This window comes from Panthera onca, chromosome D4 (assembly GCF_046562875.1).
Source record: "Panthera onca isolate mPanOnc1 chromosome D4, mPanOnc1 haplotype 2, whole genome shotgun sequence".
Lineage (NCBI taxonomy): Eukaryota > Metazoa > Chordata > Mammalia > Carnivora > Felidae > Panthera > Panthera onca.
Window position 1 is genome coordinate 28,319,526 of NC_138351.1, and position 14,435 is coordinate 28,333,960.

General features: G+C 42.2%; 1 long non-coding RNA gene across 1 annotated transcript; it reads left to right on the top strand.

Annotated features, from left to right (window-relative positions):
• The first annotated feature begins 2,720 nt into the window (after positions 1–2,720).
• On the top strand, positions 2,721–12,963 carry LOC132663544 (uncharacterized). Its single transcript, XR_009603113.2, has 4 exons — positions 2,721–2,847; positions 3,401–3,540; positions 3,869–4,167; positions 12,549–12,963. It is a non-coding gene; the product is annotated as an uncharacterized LOC132663544 (long non-coding RNA).
• Positions 12,964–14,435: the final 1,472 nt, after the last annotated feature.

The following is a 14,435-nucleotide window of genomic DNA, read 5'->3' on the forward strand; positions in this document are numbered from 1 at the left end:
TCAGGGTGCTGGCCACTCAGATTGTTTCTAACATCTTGATTCTATAAGCAGGGCTCAAATAAGCACGTGTGTGTGTGTGTGTGTGTGTGTGTGTGTGTGTGTGTGTAGAGACAGATTAGACAGAGAGATAGAGGGATAAATAGACATAGACGTATATCTTAATATACTGTGGCACTTATTTCTAAAGGAAAGATCCCTCCGATGTTTAGGAACTAGGTCAAACACTACGTGTATTTTGATTTTGATTTCATTATTTTGATTTATTTATTTATTTATTTATTTATTTTTGAAATTTTACTGCCTTTATTTCTTTGAATTTGGGTAATATTTGGTGTCCTTTTTTCTTTCTTTCTGCAACTTCTTTTTTTATTGAAGTGTAGTTGACATATAGTGCTATACTAGTTTATATTCTTAATTTTAATAGATATTGCCAGGTGGTTTCCCAAAAGCTTTTTATTTGGAATTGAAGATTTCTACATCTGACACATTGTTATGGAATCTTGGAGTTTCCTGGAACATTTTGAAGACCACTGGCCTTGGGGCATTATTTTTCTTCCATAGTTGCCCATGTGTCCTTAGCTAAATGTGAATGCTGTAAAATACCATCATTCCCTGTCTGTAATAAAGAATGGAGAAATAAAGAAAGATGCCTGGCTGTGTACTAGAAAATCAAGTGCAGAATTGACTTCCTGTCTTCCTGGACTAAACGTTTGGTTGGAAATGGAAATAGCTATAAGGGGGTAAAAGGAACCTTTACTTGTACTTTATTTCAATACAAGCTTACAAAAAACTACTGGGAAGGGGGCGCCTGCATCCCACTCTTGATTTCAGCTCAGGTCATGATCTCACAGCTCGTGAGATCAAGCCCTGAGTAGGGCTCTGTGCAGACAGGGTAGAGCCTGCTTGGGATTCTCTCTCTCTCCCTCTCTGCTCCTCCTCTGTCTGTCTGTCTGTCTCTCTCTCTCTTTCAAAATAAATAAATAAACATTAAAAAAAAAAGAAATTACAAAAAAATACTGGGAGGAAATGGAAGCAAGCCTTTTCTGGTTGCCATGAAGACATTCAATCCTGTAGGTTTCTCCATCTCACATGATAAAGGGCTCCTCCAGCAACATAGTGTCCCAGCCTCAGTTTACACAAAACTAGATGAAATAAATTGCTTAAAAAGTCAAATCACAGGGTGCCTGGGAGGCTCAGTAGGTTAAGCCCCTGACTTTGGCTCAGGACATGACCTTGCGGTTTGTGAGTTCCAGCCCCATGTCAGTCTCTGTGCTGACAGCTCAGAGCCTGGAGCCTGCTTCGGATTCCGTGCCTCCCTCTCTTTCTGTCTCTGCCCTCCTCACGCTCTGTCTCTCTCAAAAATAGTGACTAAACATTAAAAAATTTTTAAAAAATCAAATCACACATTCTTCTCAAAAGTAACTTCAAAAGGTCAATGTGAACAAGACTAGATAAGATAGAAGAGCTGCTGTGGAATTAAGTTTGGAATGCATCCTTTGTGAAAAATTAATTGTAGCTCTTAGAAAAGCCTCCATCTGAATCAATGAAACTGAGAAACAAATTTCGAACAAATCAAAATAAACCAGAAATTCATATCTGCTGCCCTGGACTTTTGGGTGAACTCTGGTCCTATATATTCTCATGGATTTTCTTAGTAAGTCCATAAACCCGCTGGGCTGGGGGGAGGGGGGTAGACTAATGGCCTCTTCAGTAGGCACCTCCATGTCCCCTCTGCAGCCACTGTAAAGAAATGGGACACATCTCTGTCAAATCTCCAGGCCATCCCAGAGAAAGTACACTGTAGAAAAGAAGAAAGGAAGGAAGGGAAGACGGGAAGAAGGGAGTGAAGGAGAGAGTACCATTACCTGAGTGACCCTTCAAAAGTTCAAAAATTAGATTTAATGACACCGGGCATTGGGCCAGAAAGCTCCATCGTGTGCCAAAATGTAAACTGCTGAGATTAAAAAGAAAGGGAAAAAGGGACACCTGGGTGGCTCAGTGGGTTAAGTGTCCGACTTCGGCTCAGGTCATGATCTCATGGTTCATGAGTTCGAACCCCGCGGTGGGCTCTGTGCTGACTGCTGGGAGCCTGGCGCTTGCTTCGGATTCTGGGTCTCCCTCTCTCTCTCTCTGCCCCTCCCCTGTTCATGCTCTGTCTCTCTCTGTCTCTCAAAAATAAATCAACATTGAAAAATAAATTCAAAAGAAAGGGGGAAAAAGTTAACATAAACAACTAAACAAACAAATCTATGGTATAAAGGCAAACGTTGGGATGCTTCCAATGAATCCCTTTTAGATCAATTAATGCCATTGTTTATTTAAGCTCCAAATTCCATCACATATGGCAGGCAGGAGTGCTACTCTTCAACTGAAACAGTGCAAAACATAGTCTGGATCCAAGGAAATCACGCCAGAATCGCTGGCAATGTATCACTCTTTTAAGCCCTGTTTTGCTTTTGTGCTCATGGTAACGTTCGCAGCTGTCGAACGTGGCTTGGGGCTGTCTGACTCCCTCGAGAGAATTTATGTGTTTTTCTACTTCCCTTCCTTATTAGGAGGCAGGAATCTGCGACACCTATTAGAACAAGTATGCATAAAGGGTAATGACCATGCAATTTATTAGTGGTCTGTTCTTCCTCAAATGAGCCCCCGCCTCCCGCTCAGAGAGGGCACGCCCACGGCCGAATGGCCTGTGCCTTCTCGGCAGCAGGTGGGCAAAGCAGCGGGAGTCAAGAAGACCTTGGCTTCTGGGAAAGCAGTTTCTTTCTTCCACACGGAGGCTTAGCAAAAAGACTGGAATATCGCGGTTTGGGTTCCAGGAATGCAAAGTCTTACTAGCTGGCAAAGGTGAATAGGATGGAAGTAAAGAGAAAACATGAGCTCTACAAACTTCATCCTCACAGCCCTATAGCAGGAGAAAAATTGTCAGATCCCTTTTCTTTTCTTCTTTCTAAAATGGCGTGGGGAGGGGATAGTTTTGTTTTTCAAGGCTTGGGTTAGGGGAATGAGCCTTTCCCATTCAGAGTGCAAGAAGTCTTTGTTTCTTCTGAGTTTCTAGCAAGCGGCCTGCGGGGAAAGGGTGGGGGTGGAGAGGAGGGCAGGGGGAGACCATCTGGGGAGAGACATATCTGAGAAGCTAAGAGTGGGCTCATCTGGGCTGAACCCTCACAAAATCTTCAAACAAGAAGCAGGAAAGAAATTACAGATTCTAATAAAATCTGCATGGTCGGCCCGCAAATGCCAAGCGTCCCTCTGCCCCTGGCAGGCATCATGGTAAGGTTTGGAGTCCAGACAGAAAGTTCTGGAGAACAAAACGCTTGGGGGCAAATCCATTTCTGTGAAAATCGCGGGTATGTTCAAGAAAATATAATCCATATGTTTTTGATTGGTTCCCTTTTAGCTCATCAAAATGTTTCGGCCAGGCATGTCCACCAAGCTTGTTAAGTCATTCTTGTTCAAGACAGGAAACCAGTTTTGGCCACGGAAGGTGGATTTGAACCCTGGGAGGCCCAGGTTCCACCTGGAACTCAAAGTCTCAAGGTACGAGTGGGCTCTCACGGGGAAAAATATAACGGGCTCTGCTGTGAAACATCAGGATCGACACCAGGCTCATTTAACTGGCTGAGTCTTTAGGGTGAGGGTAGTTACTGAGGGGAGGCAACGGGGCCAGTGTTCTTCCGAGCTTCTGCGTGTGATCCGTGTTGTGAAATGGAGAAAATTAGGTAAAGGGACTCTGACTAGGATGGCAGGAAAGTGAAAATTTCTCCATGACCAATTATGTCGTTTTTCTTCATCAACTCTCCCTCTTCTCTAACGTCGCCTATGATCCCCTGCCTCAGAGAATCATTCTCGCATCCCTCTTGTGTAGGCCTGGTGCCCCCTAGCAAGCCCTGCTGAATGCTGACCTGTACTGAAATGACATGTGTCGCCATATACGGAGCATTCCGCATCCGGCTTCGACGCCGGTACAGCAAGTGGCCCGTGCTGTTAACATCAAAGAATTGGCGCTCTGTACCGAGAAAGTAAAAGCAGCATTTGGAACGAAAACCCACTGGTACAGATCCGCGAACAGGAAGGTCGACCTGACACGTTGGAAGATGCGCTAATTGGTTTCCTCTTCTCTCTGGCTGGCTGTTTTCGTTTGGAACGTAATAGTGGCGTGAGAAGGTAAAGGAACCTGTTGGGGAGGGAAGGGGGCAGGGGTTTAGCCAGAGCGGGGGCGAAAAGAGAGCATTTCATTGTGGTGCTTCAAGTAACTAACTCGGGTCCCCTGACACATTCACCCCAAGCAGCATAAATCTCTCCGTGAGCAGCACATGAGACCCGTGTTTGGGTTTCTGACTGATTGCTGGCTTACTTTCCCATTTGGCTCCGTCACTTCAAGTAGGCTAGCCAAAGCTGCTAATTAAAGAGGGAATGATTTATTTCATAAGTTTGCTTCTCCCTTCAGGAAACATAACTCAGCTCCAGGCACAGCGAGTTTACCTCGCCCTATTCAATAAATTACACCCACCTCATTAATACTTCATTAGGAAAAGCTGAAAACCCTGTGACAGGACCTCAAGGAAGGAAAAGGTTGGCCAGCGCTGACCCAGAAAGCATAGCGGGCCTGATCCGATGGACTTTTTGGTGTGACCGCCCAGCCCAACATGCCAGCCTGCTTGCTTTGGGAGCACATTCTGTCCTGCACCATGCTCCTTCAGTGAATCCTCCATTCATCTCTTCTTTGTGATGTGGAGGGGGCAGGGAAACTGGTCTTTAACCTTATGGAGCTGTCATCATTTTGGTTTCAAAGCCAAAACATTCCGGACGACAAAATCCAGAGATCACTAGTCCTTCCTCAGTGCGTGTGTTTCTCCATCGCTGAACACATCCCCATGGTTTAACCTTCAGGAGCAAGATCCTTGTTTTGCTTTTGATGAAAGAGAGAGGCCCCAAAACTTATACACAACTGACTTAGCCTTTCCATATATAAATGTTAACTGGAGGAGAGCCAGATCATGCCAGCTCCCCTGGTTCTCTATATATGGCAAATCAGTTCATCGGTGCAAAGCAGAAGCAAATATATGTCCAATGAGAAGTCCAAAATTAATATCCTTAGCTTCTAAGGATTCCGCTAGTATTTGACCTAAGAATTGTATAGGTGAGCCTGCTGTTTCTCAAATTTTAACGTCTATGTGTATCTCCTGCGGGCCTTGCTCAATGGCAGATTCTGCGACATCTGCGACGCTACCGTTGCTGCTGGTCTGGGAACCAGTCTCCGGGTAGTAAAGGGCTGGGAAACATCATGAACCTTCTGGAGTTGGCTAATGGATCTGATAGTACTGGGGTGAAAAGTGATAAAAGCTAGGTTGCAGTGTGCATTATTTTCCTCCTCCTCCTCTAAAACCACTGTCTAGAGCAGGGGTTGGCAAACACTTTCTCTTAAGTGTCAGTAAGTAATTATTTTCGGCTTGTAGGTTACGTAGCCACTGTTTCGACTACTCACCTCTACCATTGTGGCACAGGAGCAGCCACTGAAGATATGGAAACAAATTGAGATGGCTATGTTCTAATAAAACTTTATTTATAAAAATAAGCTGTGGGCCAGATTTGGCCCATGGGCTGTCGTTTGCTAATTCCTGTTCCAGAACAATGGCTTCCAAAACTCTGTGATTGTACATCCAGAATAGTATACCTCCCCAATAATGTATGTGTGCTTACAAATTCTGTACACATCCAATCGCACTAATACAAAAATCAAATACAGAAGAAGGAAAATTGATACAGAAACTCTAATCTCTCTCTGTTCGTTCAAGTGGAACGTCTTTGCTACACCCCGGGTACATACACTCACCTTAGAAACCGGTAATGTGAATAGGGCACCCAGGTGGCTCAGTCGGTTAAGTGTCCAACCCTGGGTTTCGGCTCAGGTCATGATCTCATGGTTCGGGCGTTCGAGCCCCACATTGGGCTCTGTGCTGACAGCACGGAGCCTGCTTGGGATTCTGTCTCCCCCTCTGTCTGCCCCTCCCCTGTTCGCTCTCTCTTTCTCTCTCAAAAATCAGTAAATAGACATTAAAAATTAAAAAAAAAAAGGTGATGTGGAGAATATTAAAATATATTTTTTCTCTACAAAAATGATCACATTGATAAGAATAGTACTTGGGATTTGGATGGTCTTGGAGTTCTAGAATGTAGAGCAACCATAATAAGATCTGACAGTAACAAAGTGGAGAAAAACACCAAAAAGAATGATTTTATACAAATCACTGAGGTAACATGGTCACTCTACACCATCTGGGGCTTCTTTAAGAAGTCCTGTGTGCCAGGTCTTAAACTAAGTGCTCTAAATGTAACATCTCATTTAATGCTCACACGGCCCTCAGGAGGAAAGGCAATTATTCTTCCATTTCGCAGAAGAGAGAACTGAGGCGTAGTGAGGTTGGCATAAGGGAATGTAGTTAGTTCCTTATTTAGTTAGGTGGGTAGTTGAGATAGAGAAGTCACAACTGCCTAATTACACCCCCCTGGCTCGTAACGGGTGCTGTTTATAGCCTCATCAAATCATGATCATTTTCCAAATGTTAGTATTTACTTATTACATGATCACATCATACCCATGGAAAATCCCACTGGTTACGGTGACTGGGTTTAACATACACCCATGCAAATCCCTTCATCTGGCCAGAAGTTGCCCCTGAAGGTCGTGGTAATACTAGGCCTCTGTGAGAAGAAAGTGAGTCAGCTGATCTCAAGTATATTGTTGGTTTCTCTAAAGAGATTGCTAATTGGCGACTACTGGACAATCCGAACAGTCATGTGCTGAAAATCCCTTTCCAGTGAAACCTCGGATGCCGAGCAACTTGTTCTGTGAGTGTTCTGCAAGATGAGCAAACATTTCTAATACATTTTATCTTGATAAACGAGCGATGTCTCGCAGTATGAGTAGTGCGTGCTGGAGAATGTCACATGATCACAACCGGGCCAACGGTTCTCTCTTCCTCTTGCTCTCTCAGTACCATGATACTCTTGTAATGTATTGTGCAAACCCAAACAGTTTGAGAGTGAAATGCATGCTGAGAGTAATGATAAAATTTTGGAGGTATTTACTTTTCTAACAATTTTTAAAAAGTGAATTCTGTCTTAAAAAATTAAAACAATACGTACTCATAGAGATTAAGTCAAAATTTAAGTCTTTGTATTCATGGTGTGAACTTAAAAAAACAAAATTGTTCTTGGAAATATGTTTATTTACTTTCATCTTAGATATGTTGTATCTCAATTTATGTGTCACTAGTATTTTTCTAAAGATGGTTTTTAAATAGTTTTGGAGATTGGTTAAAGAGTCTTATTTTTACCCATACAAGTGGATTTGCATTTCAAATTTGCATTTATGGTGAATTAATTTGAAATTGTGGAAATCTTCAAATATCTCAAATCCATAGATGATCAGATTTCTAACTGAGGGATAAAATCTCTCTCATGTTAAATGAAGGATATTATCAATTCCACTGTTTTCTTCTTGTTGTTATGGAAATGGGTATTTTAACCTGCCTGCATAGTTAGCTCCATTAGCAGAACGGAGCAAACAGGTAGATGGTGTTACTTCAAATAGAAAATCAGCGTTAATTCCAAAAATGATTTGATTTTTTTTTATCCAACTCATGGAAACAAAGTAAAACGTTTCTTTGTTCTTAAGATTATTTTTTTAATCTTTTGAGAGATGGCGGGGGGGAGAGGGGCAGAGAGAGAGGGAGAGAGACAATCCCATGTAGGCTCCAAGCTGTCAAGGGCAGAGCCTGATGTGGGGTTTGATCTCACATGAGAGATCTGAGCTGAAATCAACAGTCGGATGCTTAACCAACTGAGCTATCCAGGCACCACGAAGTAAAGCGTTTCTAAAATTCATTCTGTTGCAGGTGAAACTTCTGTCACTGTTGAGAGTACGCCTGAAATTCACTTTAAAAGTACCACGTGAAAGATAAAAATATTTGGTTTTGCAGTGATAACATCAACTCAAATTTGGGTTGGAGCACAGATTAGTTTCCTAGGTTTACAGTGACATAAACGTGTTATCTTATAGTTCTGTGGGTCAGACATGTCACTGGACTAAGATTAGAGTTGCCACACCTATATTCCTTCTGGAGGCTCGAGGGGAAAATGGATTTGTTTGCCCTTTCCAGCTTCAAGAGGCCATCTGTATTCCTTGGCTTGTGGCTCCTCCTTCTTCTTAGGAGCAGGTGATGTGCACCTGAAAATCTCTGACTCTTACTCCACACCTATCATCCAGTCATTTTCTGCTCTCCTCTTTAGAAGGACCCTTGTGATGACACTGAGTCCACCAGATAATCCAGGGTTATTTCCCCATATCAGGGTCTGTAACACATTGGCAAAGTCTCATTTGCCAGATACGGTGACAAGAGTCACAGGCTTCAGGGATTGGGATCTGGACATCTTTAGGGGCAGGCAGCACTCTGCCTACCACAAAGAGTCATGGCAAAAATACTGTTTCTACTAAGTTAAGAAACCTATGGGACAGAAATGACCTTGGAGAGGTTGGCTGTGCACATAATTCACAATTTCACGGTCTTTTATTTTTTAATTTTTTAAATTTAATTTTTAATTTTATTTTAAAAGTTTATTTATGTATTTATTTTCGAGACAGAGAGAGGGAGTGAGCGAGCAAGGGAGAAGCAGGCTCCACATTGTCAGTGTAGAACCCAATGTGGGGCTTGAACTCATGAACCGTGAAATCATGACCTGAGCCCAAACCAAAAGTCAGACACTTAACCGACTGAGCCACCCAGGAGCTCCTCACAGTCTCTTAAAAAGAATTACTGATATCTGAAGTCTTCTGCAAATGGCCATTGGTATGACTTTGACCCCTGGTGGACGAGAAACATGGATATTTTGTGTAAGTTTGCAGTTCATCAATTTGGTTTTTGAGCTTATTGCTGCAGAAAGCATTACTGAAAAAGAAAAACGTATTGCCAGATATTACAGTGCACACACCGTTGAAGATGGGACTCATACAATAAATGATACAACTGTAGCAAGAACGGGGGAGCTTTCTCTACCTCCTTCTGCAGGAGGACTGCTCAGAAGCCAGTGCTTGCACACTCCTCCATGCCAAGTGTAGAACTTCTGCCTTTATTTCTATTCTGTGGACCTGGTAGCTTTGTGCATCCTGGAGGCCGGGACACAAACCAAGGTACAACTGGCCAAGTGTTCGTAGGGGAGCCAGCACTGAGACCTCTCCCATCAATACCCAGTAACTGGGAAGTTAGCCGCTTGAGCACACTTTGTTTTATCAGGGACACCCTGCATCTGTGCTTGACATGGAGGTGTTGGTAGGTTGCTTCTAGAAAGGGTCAGAAAAAGAGAGCGATTTCTATGGGGGATCTTTCAGATTTGATTGCACATTATAGTGAGAACTCTCTTCATTGTACCTGAGCCTCAATGGTTACCAGACAGACCAGCCCATGGCAAAAGCTGGGAGAAGAAAATGGAGGCCAATCACAAATACCCTAGATAAGTTTTTGTTTCTGCTACTAATAATACTGGGTTAAAATGTTTAAATCTGGGACAAATGTCAAATGAAACAGAATGCCAGGACAGGGGCACCTGGGTGGCTCAGTCGGTTAAGCATCCAACTTTTGGGTTGAGCTCAGGTCATGATATCAAGGTTCATGGTTCGAGCCCCATGTCAGGCTCTGCACTGGCAGGGTGGAGAGTGCTTGGGATTCGCTCTCCGTCTCTCTCTGCCCCTTCCCTGCTCATGTGTTCTGTCTCTGTGTCTCTCAAAATAAATAAGTAAATATTTAAAAACAATAACAAACAAACAAAAAACTCCAGGATTCCGGGACAAAAAGCATAAATGAGGATGTCCCTAGGCTAAGTGGGACATAGGATGAACCTAGCTAGGTGGCAGGGCTTTCTGAGCAGGTGGTCAGCAGAGACCTAAAGAGAAGGTGCTGGTACACAGTGATGTCAGGGAGAAGGGAACATTAAGTGCAAACATCCTCAGTGAGAAGGACTGAAGTGTGTGGCTGGGGCAGAGAAAATGGGGAGAGGGTCATGGGTAGGAAATGAGCGTGGAGAGACAGGCACCATCAGATAATGCAGGATCTAGGAGACCATGAGAGGAGATTGGATTTTTAGTCTGAGTGGAAAGCCACTGCAGGGGAATGATACAATACACTTCAGGATGATCACTCTGGTTATGTTATAGAGAATGGTAACCAGGTGGTGGCAAGGGCAAAAAGCAAGGAAGTCACTGCAGTATTTGAGGCAAAATCCGATGTGGCTAGGACCAGTACAATGGAGAGAGGGAGAAATGCTCAGATCTTGGATCTATTTTGAAGGTGGGTTTCAGAGAACTGGCTTGTGGATCAGATGCAGGTAGGAATAGAAAGGAGGTAGACTCCAAATATTTTCCCCCCGAGATTCTGGAACGGATGGTAGCACCATTTGCTGGGATGGGGAAACCAGAGTTGGGAGAAGGATTTGTTAGCTAGTTTGTCGTTTTGTTTTGTGGGAGGAAGAAATCCAGGAAACGGTGTTAGAATCTGGACAATGACAGTGGACTCGGCAAATGGGGTGCTGGATAGAGAAGTGACAGGGCTCGTTTATGGATGTGATGTTGAGGAAAAAGTGGAGGGAGATGAGGACTTGAGAACAGCATCCAGGGTCTGCTTGGACATGTGAGTGGATAAGTCACAGCATGAGAGCTTATGGTTTAAACTTCCAAATGTTTAAGTACTCCTTGGATAGCCAGGTGGCAAATATCTAGATGCTTTCTTTGCAAATGAAAATATCTGAAGTTTGAGGGAGATATCTTGATTGGAGAAATTTAAGGAGACCTGGGCCTATAGATGGCAGAAGGGATCATCTGAGAGTTTGCACTCTAAAATGGTGAGAAGGATTGAAACGCTGGGAGAAAGGATGGGGCCTGAGCTTCCAAGACCTTGAGAGGTAATTTAAGGCCACCTCTGGCCTTATAAAGAGTAAGATGGAGAGAGGGAGAGAGAGAGAGAGAGAGAGAGAGAGAGAGAGAGAGAGAGAGGGAGAGAAAGAGGTGAGTGGAGGGAAGGAGGAAGAGATAACTGAGAACAATTGTGTTACATTAAGGCTGGCCTTCAAGCAGAGATGATGAATGACACTGATTTATCAGTACTTCTCAAAGTGTTCTTTGTCCTCCCCCAGAGCTCCCCCAGATTTGGAATCTTTTGGAGCGGGATAGGGAATAGGCAGTTTATATCACTGTTGGATACTAAACCTTGTAAATAGCAGTGCCAAAGTTAAGGATGTCAATGAAGGTCTCAGGTCCTGGGGCAAATTTATTGAGTTGTTCACGACTTACACATGCTGTGGGCTCGGTGCTGTTGACTCATGGATAGACTTGTTTTTAGATCAGGTCACAAAAGTCCACATCTTAGTCCAGTGAGCCCTGAACTTGTCTAATCATGAGAATCATCTGGGACCCTTGTTAAAAACACACATTTCCCAGCCAATTCCCTAGAAATTCTGATTCAGTGATGTCTGGATCTGTGCATTTAACAAGTTGTTCCCAGGCGACACTCATAATCCAGCAAGGTTGGGAAACATTGCTTTAGTCAAAGTATTTTTTGTCTCATATGTGAAAATCTAGGAGCAGATCAGAAGCAAAGGGCAAACAAACCCCCAGCTGAAGAAGCAAAATAATACCCAAAGTCTTCCAGATGTTTCCCTGTTTATGAAGCGAATTCTGGTTTCATTAGCTGCCTTGCTTTCATTTATGCCTCTGGTTGAGCGAAGCATTGAGATAATAAAGTGCTATGCAGACACAATGATGAGAATTGTTACTTAAATTATCTGATAAATAAATGGACAGACAAAAAGAAGACACAAGAGCAGGAAGGGGAGGAAGGAAAGCAAGAAATTCTAAACTCATTTCATTAAAGAGTAAGTAGAAAGGATCTTGTGAGCTGAACATGATCCCAAAGTTTCTCTGCTCCGTACATTTCCTTCCTTATTCCCATTTGCCAAGTCATTTCTCAGCTTTCCTACAGATACATCATTTCCCTAATTTATAATCCCTCACCAAATCACACTGAAACAAAGAGATCTACTAACCTCCCTCAAATCTACACTGTTTTGCTCCAGCCTTCCTCCTCCCCCATGAATATGCATTTGGGAGCTGGTTGATGTACGCATCTCCAACCCATATACTCCTAGTTCAGGTAGCAAATGCTCAGCTAACAACAAGTTTGACTAGCAAGGGAAGCAGCTTTACCTGAGTTAATTTGGAGACGAAGCAGAAATTGTTTCAATGGCAAGGAATTTATCCAAAAATTCCTTCTACTTTTTTTAGCTGTGGAGTTCAGATGGTAAGAATTTGGAGGGCAAGGCTGGAGGGAGCAAGGGATTACCATAATTTATCATCAGTGGAGACTACAGTGACGTGATGTCAAGTGTTGCCCACAAGGTAAATACTTGAGAATGGAGTTGAATTTTTAAGTTGTCAAATATTTGAGAAAATACCAAAATGTTGTTATTTCTAACACATCCCATTTTTTTTTTTCTAGTTGAGGCTGAAAACTACCCACTGGATTGTCTTAAACATGGATGTACATGGAAGGGAACCATAGATATTTGGCAAATTCTGGCTTCAGACACCCTCAACATCACACTTGCACCAACCACAACACAGAGAGACCCTGCGACCTCAATGTCAGCTCTGTTTGAAGAGCCCATTCAGTGGTCTTTCATGCAAGTGAATCATAGGCTTGAAATTCTGTTAAGTTTCTCCTTCATCTTCTCCTTTAAAATATCTTTGTCCGAGGGCACCTGGGTGGCTCGGTCAGTTGAGCATCCGACTTCGGCTCAGGTCGTGATCTCACGGTTTGTGTGTTCGAGCCCTGCATCGGGCTCTGTGCTGATGGCTCAGGGCCTGGAGCCTGCTTCAGATTCCATGTGTCCTTCTTTCTCTGCTCCTTCCCTGCTCACTCTCTGTCTCTCTCTCAAAAATAAATAAAGATGTAAAAAATTAAAAAATAAATAAATAAAAATTAAAAAATAAAATATCTTTGTCCATTCTCTTTTTCACATACCGTACTGCTTACCCATCCCCAGCTGTGATATACAATATCTTATATTTTTTAAGAAGCAAATAATTGATAAATTCTGTAACATGTATAATGGAATAATATTCGGTGAGAATGATAACGCAGATATTTATTTACTGACATGCAAATTATTGAATGCATATTATTTGAAAATAAACTGTTTTGAAACAATAATGGATTGATAGTTAACACACACATTCCTATTAAAGATTTTCAAATACATTTGCCTACTGTTAACATTTCACTTATCTAGTTGGTGAGACTGTGGACATTATACATTTACTCTCTCTTTCCTTTTTAAATTTATGATTCTGAATTTTCTATAATTGCTTACGAAGAAAAATAATGATTTGTATTTAAACGTTAAGAGAACCATTTACCGGAATAAATTTGTATACTGACACCTAGGAAAATAAGGAAAAGCTGATGAGGATGAGGTAGTGAACTTTCTCTGTCCCATCTTTGAATCACGGTATTACAGGAAAAATTTAAGAATGCTCAATCTTGATTATATTACTGCCTATACTTTGGGCTGGTCTTAAAGTGCAATTTTGTAAGACATAACCAAAGATGGACAGTATAAAGTTTTTTTCTGTATAGCTGTCTGTTCAGGAATGAGTAAGTCTATAATTGCTACCTGAACAGTGAAGGAAGAGGATAAAGAAATCTAATCCCTGGAGCTGTGATAATGATTAAATAAGAGAATATGTTACAAGGTGCTCTGTAAACAAATGTTAAATCAGGCTCTTTCCGTTGCTTACGCCTGATGGAGAAGAAAGTAACACATTACATCAGTCCTGCACACTTATCTCAGGACCAAAAACAAAGCGTAAATTAGTGTCTTAATGTCTTAATGAGTCTTAAGAGAAAAGCAGTCCTAAGAAACAGAAAAGAGAATAGACAAACATACACAGCATTCGCAGGGTAAAAGAGAAAGCTCGGGTCAGAGGGAATTGGACGTAGACTCTAGCATCTCTCTCTCCAAACTCTTTGGGTTTTTTTCATAACTCCTCTTTTTAAGCTGACAAGATATTGAAACATTTAAAGAAAATCATAGTCAAGATTTAAAGGGTAAAACAAAGCAAATGGAAGAACCCTATAGGAATAGGAATGGATATTCATACCTTTCTACCTGTCCATAAGCAGATGGATACAGAGACAGAGAAGGAGAACAGAGATGCCGAGATGAAGTGAGATTATGGATTCCTTTGGCTTCGTCTCCTTTGTAACTTCTAGATTATTGACGAATTTCGAAGATTTTAAAGAATGTTACGTTGAGCTACGACGATGAGAATTTTTAATTTGAGAAGAGAAATGTCATTATTTTGTATTTCGTTTCTTCATTAA